Source organism: Chironomus tepperi, unplaced genomic scaffold (assembly GCF_022539635.2).
Source record: "Chironomus tepperi strain 1889 unplaced genomic scaffold, CSIRO-AGI_Ctep_v1 contig_182, whole genome shotgun sequence".
In the NCBI taxonomy this organism is placed as follows: domain Eukaryota; kingdom Metazoa; phylum Arthropoda; class Insecta; order Diptera; family Chironomidae; genus Chironomus; species Chironomus tepperi.
Window position 1 is genome coordinate 12,527 of NW_027226304.1, and position 14,322 is coordinate 26,848.

The window sequence follows — 14,322 nt, forward strand, 5'->3', positions numbered from 1 at the left end:
AATTATTATTAATAATTTGGATAAAACATGTATATAAATTAATGAATTTTAGATCATGAAAATATAGAAGAAATACATTTAATTGTCTGCGGCCGAGCGAAGCGGTATAATTTTTTAAAACACGTGTTTTGGAATAAGCGGCTAATATTTAGGGAAAAAAATTTCTGTTTTTTTGAATTTTTTGCCTCACTCGATGCCTCTCATGACCCCAAAAACTATACAGCTCGTGTAATAACCAATATCTATCGATAGAAAAAACCGAGAAGTCTTAACTTTGTGTTAAAATTGAGTTTTCGCGGAAACTAACTAACTTGCTAAAGGACAGAACGTGATTTTTTGCGATTTCTCGGCACTGGAAGCACCAATCATGAAGGAGTTTTTACCATTTGATAGGTAATACGAAGCACAAACTTTGAATGAGCCGAACTTTTTTATAATTCGGCAAGGCTGGGCAGTAAATCGAAAAAAGTAGATTTCTGTAAAACAAAAAACAATATATTCACACAATTTTGTGTGAATATGATTAAAGAGAGATGAAGAGGTTATGATTTTAAACTTTTTTGGGATGGTTTTTCATAGGATATAGGAGATTCCTATGCAGAAAAAAAAATTTTTATATGCACCAAGGGGAGGAACAAGATCCAGTCGGATCCAGTTCACTTCCAGACCTTTAAAACAAAGATCAGTAGGATCCATTTTACTTCTAGATACATAAAACAAGATCCAGTAGGATCCAGTCTACTTCCAGACCTTTCAAAATGAGATCCAGTAAGATCCAGTGGACTAAATTTTTATTTGTGATTATGACTTTATTAATTGTGATTATGACTTTAAACTTTTTGGATAGTTTTCATAGGATATAGAAGATTCCCTACGCACTTGAAAAAAAAAAATTTTTATATGCACCAAGGGGAGGAACAAAAGATCCAGTCGGATCCAGTTCACTTCAGACCTTTAAAACAAGATCCAGTAGGATCCATTTTACTTCTAGATACATAAAAACAAGATCAGGTAGGATCCAGTCTACTTTCAGACCTTCAAAATGAGATCCAGTAAAAAGATCCAGTGGACTAAATTTTTATTTGTGATTATGACTTTATTAATTGTGATTATGACTTTAAACTTTTTGGATGGTTTTTCATAGGATATAGAAGATTCCCTACGCAGAAAAAAAAAATTTTTTATATGCACCAAGGGGAGGAACAAGATCCAGTCGGATCCAGTTCACTTCCAGACCTTTAAACAAGATCCAGTAGGATCCATTTTGCACTTCTAGACACATAAAAACAAGATCCAGTAGGGATCCAGTCCCACTTCTAGACCTTCAAAATGAGATCCAGTGAGATCAGTTCACTAAATTTTTTTTTTCTGGGAATTAAAATATGTTTTGAAATAATCGTTTTATTAAAACACGTGTTTTGGAATAAGCGGCTAATATTTAGGGAAAAAATTTCAGTTTTTTGCATTTTGTGCCTCAGTGGATACATCTCATGACCCCAAAAACTATACAGCTCGTGTGATAACCAATATCTATCGATAGAAAAAACCGGAAGTCTTAACTTTGTGTTAAAATTGAGTTTTTCGCGGAAACTAACTAACTTGCTAAAGGACAGAACGTGATTTTTTGATTTCTCGGCACTGGAAGCACCAATCATGAAGGAGTTTTTACCATTTGATAGGTAATAGAAGCACCTGAAACTTTTGAATGACAAGAACTTTTTTATAATTCAGCAGGCTGAGGCAGTAAATCGAAAAAAGTAGATTTCTGTAAAACAAAAAACAATATATTCACACAATTTTGTGTGAATATGATTAAAGAGATGAAGAGATTATGATTTTAAACTTTTGGGGATGGTTTTTCATAGGATATAGGAGATTCCTATGCAGAAAAAAAAATTTTTATATGCACCAAGGGGAGGAACAAGATCCAGTCGGATCCAGTTGGTTTCCTTCAGACCTTTAAAACAAGATCCAGTAGGATCCATTTTACTTCTAGATACATAAAAACAAGATCCAGTAGGATCCAGTCTACTTCCAGACCTTCAAAATGAGATCCAGTAAGATCCCAGTGGACTAAATTTTTATTTGTGATTATGACTTTATTAATTGTGATTATGACTTTAAACTTTTTGGATAGTTTTTCATAGGATATAGAAGATTCCCTACGCAGAAAAAAAAATTTTTTTTATATGCACCAAGGGGAGGAACAAGATCCAGTCGGATCCAGTTCACTTCCAGACTCTTTAAAACAAGATCCAGATGGATCCATTTTACTTCTAGATACATAAAAACAAGATCCAGTAGGATCCAGTCTACTTTCAGACCTTCAAAATGAGATCAGTAAGATCCAGTGGACTAAATTTTTATTTGTGATTATGACTTTATTAATTGTGATTATGACTTTAAACTTTTTGGATGGTTTTTCATAGGATATGAAGATTCCTACGCGAAAAAAAAATTTTTTATATGCACCAGGGGAGGAACAAGATCCAGTCGGATCAGTTCACTTCCAGACCTTTAAAACAAGATCCAGTAGGATCCATTTTACTTCTAGACACATAAAAACAAGATCCAGTAGGATCCAGTCCACTTCTAGACCTTCAAAATGGCGAGATCCAGTGAGATCCAGTTCACTAAATTTTTTTTTTTCACCAAATTAAAATATGTTTTGAAATAATCGTTTATTAAAACACGTGTTTTGGAATAAGCGGCTAATATTTAGGGAAAAAATTTCAGTTTTTTGCATTTTGTGCCTCAGTGGATGCATCTCATGACCCCAAAAACTATACAGCTCCGTGTGATAACCAATATCTATCGATAGAAAAAACCGGAAGTCTTAACTTTGTGTTAAAATTGAGTTTTCGCGGAAACTAACTAACTTGCTAAAGGACAGAACGTGATTTTTTGCGATTTCTCGGCACTGGAAGCACCAATCATGAAGGAGTTTTTACCATTTGATAGGTAATACGAAGCACAAACTTTGAATGACCGAACTTTTTTATAATTCGGCAATTCTGAGGCAGTAAATCGAAAAAGTAGATTTCTGTAAAACAAAAAACAATATATTCACACAATTTTGTGTGAATATGATTAAGAGAGATGAAGAGATTATGATTTTAAACTTTTGGGGATGGTTTTTCATAGGATATAGGAGATTCCCTATGCAGAAAAAAAAAATTTTTATATGCACCAAGGGGGAGGAACAAGATCCAGTCGGATCCAGTTCACTTCCAGACCTTTAAAACAAGATCCAGTAGGATCATTTTACTTCTAGATACATAGCTTAAAACAAGATCCAGTAGGATCCAGTCTACTTCAGACCTTCAAAATGAGATCCAGTAAGATCCAGTGGACTAAATTTTTATTTGTGATTATGACTTTATTAATTGTGATTATGACTTTAAACTTTTTGGATAGTTTTTCATAGGATATAGAAGATTCCCTACGCAGAAAAAAAATTTTTTATATGCACCAAGGGGAGGAACAAGATCCAGTCGGATCCAGTTCACTTCCAGACCTTTAAAACAAGATCCAGTAGGATCCATTTTACTTCTAGATACATAAAAACAAGATCCAGTAGGATCCAGTCTACTTTCAGACCTTCAAAATGAGATCCAGTAAGATCCAGTGGACTAAATTTTGATTTGTGATTATGACTTTATTAATTGTGATTATGACTTTAAACTTTTTGGATGGTTTTTCATAGGATATAGAAGATTCCCTACGCAGAAAAAAAAAATTTTTTATATGCACCAAGGGGAGGAACAAGATCCAGTCGGATCCAGTTCACTTCAGACCTTTAAAACAAGATCCAGTAGGATCCATTTTACTTCTAGACACATAAAAACAAGATCCAGTAGGATCCAGTCCACTTCTAGACCTTCAAAATGAGATCCAGTGAGATCCAGTTCACTAAATTTTTTTTTTTTCACCAAATTAAAATATGTTTTGAAATAATCGTTTATTAAAACACGTGTTTTGGAATAAGCGGCTAATATTTAGGAAAAAATTTCAGTTTTTGCATTTTGTGCCTCAGTGGATGCATCTCATGACCCCAAAAACTATACAGCTCGTGTGATAACCAATATCTATCGATAGAAAAAACCGGAAGTCTTAACTTTGTGTTAAAATTGAGTTTTTCGCGGAAACTAACTAATCCTAAAAAAGGACAGAACGTGATTTTTTGCGATTTCTCGGCATTTTCTGGAAGCACCAATCATGAAGGAGTTTTTTACCATTTGATAGGTAATACGAAGCAAACACAAACTTTGAATGACCGAACTTTTTTTATAATTCGGCAAGGCTGAGGCAGTAAATCGAAAAAAGTAGATTTCTGTAAAACAAAAAACAATATATTCACACTTTTGTGTGAATATGATTAAGTTTGCGGCTTCGACTGTGGCCAAACATTAGTATTTCCTTAATTATTTTAACGACTTTGTTCAATTATCAATTCCGATTGGATCTTAAAACAGCACTTTTCACCTTGTTTTTCAACATTATCGAGATTTAAAAATTGAAATTTCCACTTCTGATAAAAATTTTAATTCATTCTGAAAGAGCTTAAGAAGTGACATTTTTATGGAAATTCGTACGAGTCATAAATTATTAAATAAAAAGCCAAAAAATAAGAAAAGTAGTAGACTTGGAAGTGACCACAGAAAGGAGATGATGATAAAGCTTGAATTATTATTTTTTGATGATTTTTAATAAGATCATAGAATGAGATTGGGAGGTGGTATCCAAGCAAATATAATTTACGATTCTTTTTTCACACTTAAAATATTGTTGAATAATTTGACAAACTTTATTTTGGGTCTTAATGACTTCCACACGCAACGTGAGATTTCTTTGATGCTTGATATAGATGAATTTAGTGTTATTTTAGTGCTTTAAGTCTTAAAAAATTGACTTTATTTGAATCAGTTGAGTTTAATTCAAAAATACGCAATTCAACCTAATTTTGAGAAATTCACCCCAATTCAGCTCAATTTAATTCAATTCAGCTAGTGTTGAATGAGATAATATTAGTGAAATTCAGCACTATTCAGCAACTTTAATTTAATTTAATAATTAATTATTCAATTTAATTTAAATCAGTGCGATTTAATCTCATCCTTAAATCTACATTCAAAATACAGATATTAATACCAATAATATCTCACAGTAGCTATTCAAGACAAAATATATTCATCGCCACTCAATCAAAACATTCCAACAGGTCATTTCTTGATATTATGAAAACAAACTTTCTAAAAATATTCACCCAAGATCGATTACGAATTTAAAAATACATGAAATGAAATGTTTCTCTTCCTTCTGATACTGACATTGAATTATCACGTCCTTGAAATGTTTGAGATCTTTAACTGATTGAAAATTTCAAAAACTTTGAAAAAAGATCACGGTGTGTTTCTAATGCGATCAAATAGGTGATGTTTTCATTGTAGCTGAATAGTTCCTTAATTGAATTTCTAAATTAACATTGAATTGAATCTAAGGATAGACAGTATTCATTGAAAATCATGTTGAATACAGATATTAGTGACGATCATCTTAAGCTTCACTGTCGTTAAAGGAACGTCACATACACTACTCTAAGTTTAACGACTAGATGTGCCTATAAAACACAATACAATAATTTATCCTCAACTAAAACTTAATCCCATTTCTCCCCAACTTAATATTCTAACAATCTCACTTTAATTCGCGACTTCTCCGACTTAATTATAAGGAAATTTCATCCTATAAATAACATACTTTATCTACATTGTGTGTGGAAGTCAACAGATCTGAGTCACAAAAAGAAGAACATTCAACTTTATGATTCATATAGATTTTGGCGTGATGATGCTAACACAAATTATAAGTGACAGTGAATATTTGTAGCAAAATAATGTGGTGAAAATACTCACTTTTACACTGATACCCTTGCTGTTTGTAGATGTAGGAACATCATGATTGATGGATATAAAAGTAGAAATGATTAAGATTCTGATAATAATTTAATAAAATAGTGTCCAAACCTTATTAAATCCCCACAGGAACTCTTTGCAATAGGCACAAAACGTGGGTTGACGGAAAAATTTTGATATAAATTTGTGTCCATTAACTTCGTTGATTCTATTGGAAGAAATTTGATATTGCAAGAGAAATTAAATATTCAAAAGCCAGCAAATGTTGCGAAAAATTTTAAGTGCCATAAATCATATTTTTATCAGAAAATTTTCCACAAATTGCATAACCTCAAAATATATATATCTTACGTGAGTCGCTGGATGAGTTTGATAGCACCACGGCGCTTTGTGATATCTCTTGCTCGGGTTTTTTGCACATAAAAGTCATGCTTTGGCTCATCTAATTCAGGTATTGTCATATAAGATGAACTATTACTCGACCTTGTGTAGAATAGTACTAGACGAAGCTGATGGTGAGGTACGATGAGGAATGGGATAGTAAGTATGAACTGCTACATATTGAATCTCTTGAATTCTCTCTGGCATTCTCTGTGCTGATGGAATTCTGTTTCGTCCCTGGAAGTTAAGGATGAAATTAGATCACAGACACATAGACCTCAGATAATTGGAAATGCTTATCAGCATTGACGTTCTTTCTTCTCTGACTGTTACTCTGTCCATTGTCTTTTTGGTAACGTCGTTTTGCATTGTTACCAGTAAATATCATTTTTTCATTAATCAAACAAAATAAAATTATTGTGGCTTAAAAGTCTTGGTCCTTCTCCTATCAAATACTACTACTTTATCCATTATTTATAATGTTTCTTTTTTGAATTATAAAAAACAAAAACTTGAAAGGAATTTCTTGTGCTTCTGAAAAGAGAAAATTTGAAATAAACAACAATAAATCTTTTGTTGAATCAATCGGAATAGGAAGAAACAATAGAAGATCTTCAAAAGAAAAATAATTACTACATTATTTTTGCCAAATCCACCATTAAGTTCTTTAATGTAGGAATTAATAAGATAATGAGAAGATTTGTTTTCATTTTGTCCGGCGAGGAAAACATTCGAATTTCTATGCTGCAGCTTGCTCGCTTGATCTATTGATGATTAAGATTAGATTTGTGTAGGAAAATGGCACTGATTGATATCTAATAATAATTAAATTAAGGTAAATTTGGTGATTTTTCCAAGTTTAAAATCAAAAACAGACTGAAAATCAAAACCAATATATATATATATATATGTGGTCATACAAAAAAATGACGGTTATTTTTGGAAAGACACTAACACAATGACAAAATTTACAGTACGTAAATAAATTGAATTTCAAATGACGGTTATAAAATATTTATTTATCAACAAGTTTACATTGATTGCGACGAATGTCTTAAAACATCCTGAGAGTTACGTTAATGAAACGTCGACTGTTCTTTAAATCGACTGACTAACAATTTAAAAAATTAGTTGTTTACATTTTTTGTAACCGTTATCTGAAATTCAAATTTATCTTTTGTCAATGTATTAGTTTTGTTTGGGGCGATTTTGGGGCGATTTTTTTCCGGGATTATGTCGATTGCCCATTTTCACTTGCCCACTGATTGTTTGCCACTGACATTTTCCCACTAGTCTTTTTCCCACTGGTACTTTTCTTGCAGTACTTTTGCTCATTGATTTTTTGCCACTGGTACGTTTGACCACTGGAAGTTTTGCCCACTGCTTCTTTGCCCACTGGTACTTTTCCCCCACCGATTATTTTCCCACTGGCACCATTCAAGCACGTTTGCCACTCGTATTTTTCCCCACTGGTACGTTTGCCTGATTATATTCCTTCATAAGCAATGTGTTTGAAGCCCTGCAATGACTGGCTTCCGGGCTAGACAAAAATTCTACGCAGGAAGCACTTTGAGACTTCAGGGTTTTGCATTCAATAGCTCAAAATTCGTAGAAATTATTAATACTTTAGTTTTTATAGACCTTCCATTACCCTTAACTTTATTGTTTTTAGTGGTAACATCATTGATAAGTAAGTAAGTAAGTATCTCAACTGGATGTAATTATTATGAGTATATTGATTCTCGAGGTAGACTAATAAGCTCGTGAGATTACTGTGTGAGCAACGATGCAAAAGTGCTGGGAATCAGAAGCGGGCAGAAATTAACTAAAGACAGAATACAGCTTCCGACGAGCTCTAAATGCGGCAATGGGCCCTCGTGCGCGCCTTTGCCAAGGAAATGAAAGTAATGCAATGTAATGATTTTGGATGCTCACTGGATCTTATTCGATTGAAAATAATAATTCAACAACATGATCATAAATAGATCTGAAGATAACCAGTCACATAATATTACAACATAATAAGATCTAGTTAACTTCCAGACACACTATGTCCTTAAAAAAGATCCAGAATCATTATACTCATAATAATTTCATCAGTTGAGATACTTACTTACTTACTTATCAATGATGTTACCATTAAAACTAATGGGGTCAAAAGGCTAATGAAGTCCATAAAACCAAAGTGTTTACCACCTCTACGGTGCAGGCTATTGAATGCAAAAACCCCGAAGTCTCAAAGTGCTTCCACTGCGTAAATTTTTGTCTGGCGGGAAGCCAGTCATTGCAGGACTTCAAACACATTGCTTATGAAGGAATATAATCGAGTGGGCAAACGTGCCAGTGGGGAAAAATACGAGTGGGCAAGCATGCCGATGGGCAGCCCAAGTGGGAAAATAATCGGTGGGAAAAGTGCCAGTGGGCTTAGAAAACTGATAGTGACGCTACTTTCAATCGTCCAGCTCCCTGTCGTAAAAATCAATGAGAAAAAAATCTCAATGAACAAAAAAAGAAAATTACTAATCATTTAAAAATAAATTTGGAAAAAGACTAGTGGAAAATGTCAGTGGGCAAATGAAATCAGTGGGCAAGTGATCAGCGGAGCAACCAATTAAACCTTTTTTTCCTTTATGACCACATATATATATATTGATCGAAACCAAAACAAAGGGGTTAAAACTAGAGATAAATACAAATACCCAAATACCCAAATATTTGGGTTTTTCAACTATTTAGGTTCCCCAAATATTTGGGTTCAAACCAAATATATATTTGAACCCATAGAATCTAATCACTTTTGAAATTTTCCACAAATTTCAGATTTTCTGAAATTTATAACAATTGCCAATTTTATGCCAATTTGAATTTAATCTCATATTTTGAAATATAAAGCCTAATAAAGCTTAAATTAAACCAATCTATCAATTTTTAAGACATTTGTATTGAATATAAGTTATAGTTTTGATTTATATAATACTATTACAAGAAGTCATAGTAAAGTTACATAAATTCAGCATTATCATAACCAGAATCCTAACGAAGAATCATACTAATTATATCAGATAGATCTACTGCAGTTTGCAGCAGGAAAAATTGTAGACTTAATATACGACCTACAGGTGATAGATAACATTCCTGCATGCAGATAATAAAAAATAAAATCTGCGAGGTAGTTTTGTTCCTGAAGAATTAATATTTAAAAATAAAAAAAATTATTCAATCTAACATTTTAATATCTCAGCTCTTGTTACGTTATTTGAATCCAAAAATGAGTGCATCTTTAAATGGAATTTTGAGAATTAAATATTAGCTAGATTGGCTTATAATAATTGTTTGAATTCACAAACTAATCGGTGAATGACTTTCGCGATGTATAAATAGCTCAAAAGCTGTTGAGGACAATTTTTTCAAGGTACGGGAAGTGCAATGTAAACCTCTTTTTAGACCAAATTTTTTTTAAAAATATTTGACACAAATATTTGAGGTTTAATATTCCCAGGTGTTTGGGTATTTACAATACCCAAATAATGCAAAACCCAAATAATTGACATCTCTAACTGGTTAGAAACTAAGGTTGAAAAATAAATTCTAAATCATAATGACCATTAGGCATTGTTTTCAATTTTAAATATTAGTAAATTGGCATTGTGCGCTTCCTCAATCATCCCTTCAATGCAACCACGTCTCGTTGAAATTTATTAGTATTTAATTTTCTGCATGTGAAAGAAACCAACGATGACAGCAATAAGAAGTGAATAGGGACATATAACTCATCATCTGTTAATGAACCGATGAGGCTCTTGTTATGCATAAAAATTAATTTCATTTTATCTCACTAGCGAAAAAAAAAAATGCATTAAGACACTTGAAATTCATTTCTATTTTGACATATATGCATAATGTTTTGTGCCATATGTACAGGACTGCATGAATTAATTTCGGCAACTTGCATATGTTTGTTTTTGTGTGAATGTAAATGATTTAAATGTTTAAATAAATCAAGCGAAATAATTAGGAATGTATAGAAAGTTTTATAGCGATAAAGGGATAGACAATTGATCAAAGATTAACCTAATTCTTAACCATAAAGAGTTGAGTTTAGAACAAATCAAGAATAGATTTTTAAATAGTTTTTAAAAATTTTCCACACATTCTTTCTTAAAATCATTATACCAATTTACTTTCATTCCTAATATTTATTTATTTTCATAGTTCAATCATCAATCAATATTTGACTCCCATTTGTTGCAATAACATTTGAACTTAAACAGATTTTTATGAATAATTTTTCAATTTTATCATCGTGAGAAAGTCATAACTTATAAAATACAATGTCAGGATCGTAATTTTGCAGTGTATTTATATTTGTTTCTACAAAAGATACATGAGTTTTATAAAATAAAACTTTTAAAATATGGTTTCAGGTGAAGCTGTCATATACGTGTGAATTTTAGATCATGGCTGTTGAATAATTGAAAATACTTTGTAGGGTTACCTGATTGCTGAACTATTTGTTGAGATCTACATGAAGCAATAGTATCCTATTAAATATTTTAAATGTATTTTTTAGTGACTTTACAAGCTCAAGTTCTATATGAAACGCAAAGCAATTTAAAAATGTTAAGGATTTGAGCTTTTATTTTATGCGCATGTAGCACGAAAAGGTTGAAAATTTGAGTTTAACAATGTCAACAATATATGAGTGGGCGAAATTAAAGGAAACTAAATTACGAAGGTGATGAGCTTAATTAAGGGTAATTATACAAGTTTATTAAGTCGTAAATTAAGCTTGAAAGGATTTAAAAGAAAATTTAGGTTTTGAGGAATGTTGAATTGAAAATCTCAAAGTTTACTAGGATTTTGTTTGAAAAAATCAACTTTAAATATGAATCCGCAAATACCTGCAAACTTGAAATTTAATTTTGCACAATTAATTTAGAATGTTTGTATATTAGAAATTCAGACAATGTAAAATATACAAAATTAATATTAATTCTATATTTCAAGATCCACACGAGTGGCAATTTTCCATAAAAAAATCTTTTTATTGTATTTCAATCATGAAAATTGATTTTTTCAAATCGTAAGTCCCTTTGATATTTATTTACTTTCTCCTCATTCCACATCCCATTCCTTTAAATCATTTTAAAGTGATTGAAAGGTCGTAAAAAAATTCTTTTTAAATCATAAATGAACCGATTACTTCACTTCAGCACCACTTGTTGTATTCATTTATGTTTACTTGATGCCACACAAAGTTATTTTGATCTTCATTCATTTCCAGTCCGAATGATTGAGGAAGGAGCTGAAATGGAAATATTTAACATCGCGCGATTGGCTTTTATGAGAACTTTATATGATCATGTTTAAGCCTTTAAACGAGCAGGAATCGTAAAAGTTTGTTCATTTGATGATTTCAAAATATTTTTAAATTATTTGACTGCGTAAAAGTCATTTTGTAGTAAGGAGTAGCTTTTAAAATTTTGCAAATGAATTTTTTAATGTTTTTCTTGGTTTTGTCATTTCTTTGAGGTTTCTAGCTATAATATTTGCAATATTTGTTGTAACGGTCATTGAAGATTTGATTATTATTAATTGTACTTAGTTGAAAACCCCTTTTCATATAAAAAGCTGAGTCTGTTTTTGAACTCTGAAGAATAAACATCTCATTTATTGATAAATCCTTAAGGAAATAGTTTGAATTAAACTACATTGACAGTCATATTCATAATTATGCGGAGTATAGTAGACTAAACTTTACGTAGACATATTTGATCACATTTCAAATTAGGAATTTACCAAAAACTTCAGATTTCAATCTTCTTCAACTCAAAATTCACATTCCGACTAGCTACAGACTTTTTCAGTAATCTTTCATTTCTCCATCATCCTAACGTAAACATGAGAGTATTTTAAACTTTCGTTTGATACACATGGAAATGAAAATAAGAACACAAAATCAATAAGCAATCACAATCATGTGATCAATATTTAATTCACTCATGCTATTTTATATTCAATTGTTATTCGATCTTTTGTATAAACATCCTTTTTATTGTTGAAAAACATAATTTCTTCTTTTGTTTAATTTTAGGTATTTTGAACTGGTTTGACTTTTTTACGATTTTAGAAGATTAAAAATAGGATAGGAATTTGACTAGTTGAATCCTTTGGCAATTAATGTCCATTTAATATTGGGATTAGTGGAACAGTCATCAATTCTTATTTAAACTCAACCTCGACCTCCTGAAAATTTGTTTAGTAAGACAGTACTTCATGTCTGTTCATAGTAATATATGTCAATATTGAGATCTAATTCAATTATCGTGTCAAATCTATCATATAAATTAAATTGAGCATATGTTGATTAAACATTGAAAAGTATTTTTCTGATCAATTTTTTCTCTAAAATAAAACGTCTGTCAGACAGAAATTAAATTACATTAATCGAGGATTTGATTTTTGATTTGTCATTTTGCAATGTTTTGCGTGACGTCAAAAAAATATTTTCAAATTGATTTTTAATTTGATTTTCAGTTTGCCACGAATGAGGAGTTGAATTTGAAAAGATTAAATGGAATTTAAATTGCATTTTTTAAAACTATGGAAAAATTCAAAATTGAAAAAGGGTCTTAAACTGCAATTTCTTTTGTAACTGTCATTTTGAATTTAAATTCATAAGTAAACAGAAAATAAAATGTTAGAAAAAATTCAGTAGCCTCTGAAAATTAATTAAATTCCATTTATATTCGTTGTTAAATCATAATTGACCTTAATCAAAACAGTTGGTAAGTAACAATTATTGAAAAATAGTCAAAATGACATGAATTGAATCCTTATTTTCAGAAATTTTGTGTCAATAACTTTTAAATAGTAATAAAGATCCAGGACTAAATAATAATGGATCAAATGTTGTAATTTTGAGAGTCAACAAGTTTTCTGGCAAATTCTTTTAACAAACTACCAACCATCAAAGAGGATAATGAATCGTACTTTTATTTGTATGACTAAGTTCCTGAACAACCTGTATTTACTTTCAAAAATCTAATTTTTAATGCTTTTTAAGGATTCATCATCATCCAACTCATCGTATAAGGACATCCAAAGTTCTGTAAAGATTCCAGAACAAGAAAAAGACTACACAGGAAATCAAGTGCTGTCAGATTCTGATACAGTGGAAGATTTTGAAACTGAGTACCAAAAAAATGTTGATCAACGATATTATGAGAATACAGACATCAATAATAATGATTTAGATGATAATGATGGAAGGTCTGAAGCTTCCAATTTTGGATCACTGGATGGTTTATCATCATATGATGAAGAAGACAAAATCGATGAAGAAGAGTTGGAAAATTTAGTGGATGACGACAATGAATCGATGATTTCTATTGACAAATTCATATCATCACTTCCAGTTGACGATGAAATTTTCTATTCTCATCTTCCAGCTATTAATCGAAATCCAACAACAGTTCCATTACAAAACATAGAAAAGGATTTTGAGGACAAATTAGTGTACATTTCGGAAATATTTGATCCTGTTCATTTCTGGTTCCAGTTTGTGACTGGAGATGAAACATATGAAAATTTTGATAAGCTTCATACGAGACTCAATGATGATTACACAAAATTAAAGGAACGTGAATTAATGATAGCTGATAACAATTTTCATCAAGGATTAATTGTTGCTGCTTATGTGGATGAATTTAAGAAGTGGTTCCGTGCACGAATCATCAAGAACTATAATGGCGAAAAAAAGTTTGTGAGATTATTTTTCATCGATTACGGAACAAATGGAACTTGTGAAAAGTCAAACATCCGGTATCTGTTCACATACTTCATGAAATATCCAAAATATTGCTTTCGAGGACGTCTTCATGGAATCGTTCCAATTAAAAATGCAAGAAGCTTTGACATTTGTCATATTGAGGAATTTCTAAAGAAAATATCCAACTACACAACATATGCAACAGCTGTTAAATACGAGGTTGAAGATGATGTATATCAATTAAAGTTAGTTCAT

The 14,322-nt window shown here is 31.2% G+C and overlaps 1 long non-coding RNA gene across 1 annotated transcript; it reads right to left on the reverse strand.

The window, feature by feature from the left end:
- Positions 1-5,915: 5,915 nt before the first annotated feature.
- Positions 5,916-6,393, reverse strand: LOC139089616 (uncharacterized). The gene is made up of 3 exons (XR_011544313.1): positions 6,267-6,393; positions 6,027-6,123; positions 5,916-5,934 (listed from the first exon to the last, which is right to left on the reverse strand). It is a non-coding gene; the product is annotated as an uncharacterized lncRNA (long non-coding RNA).
- Positions 6,394-14,322: the final 7,929 nt, after the last annotated feature.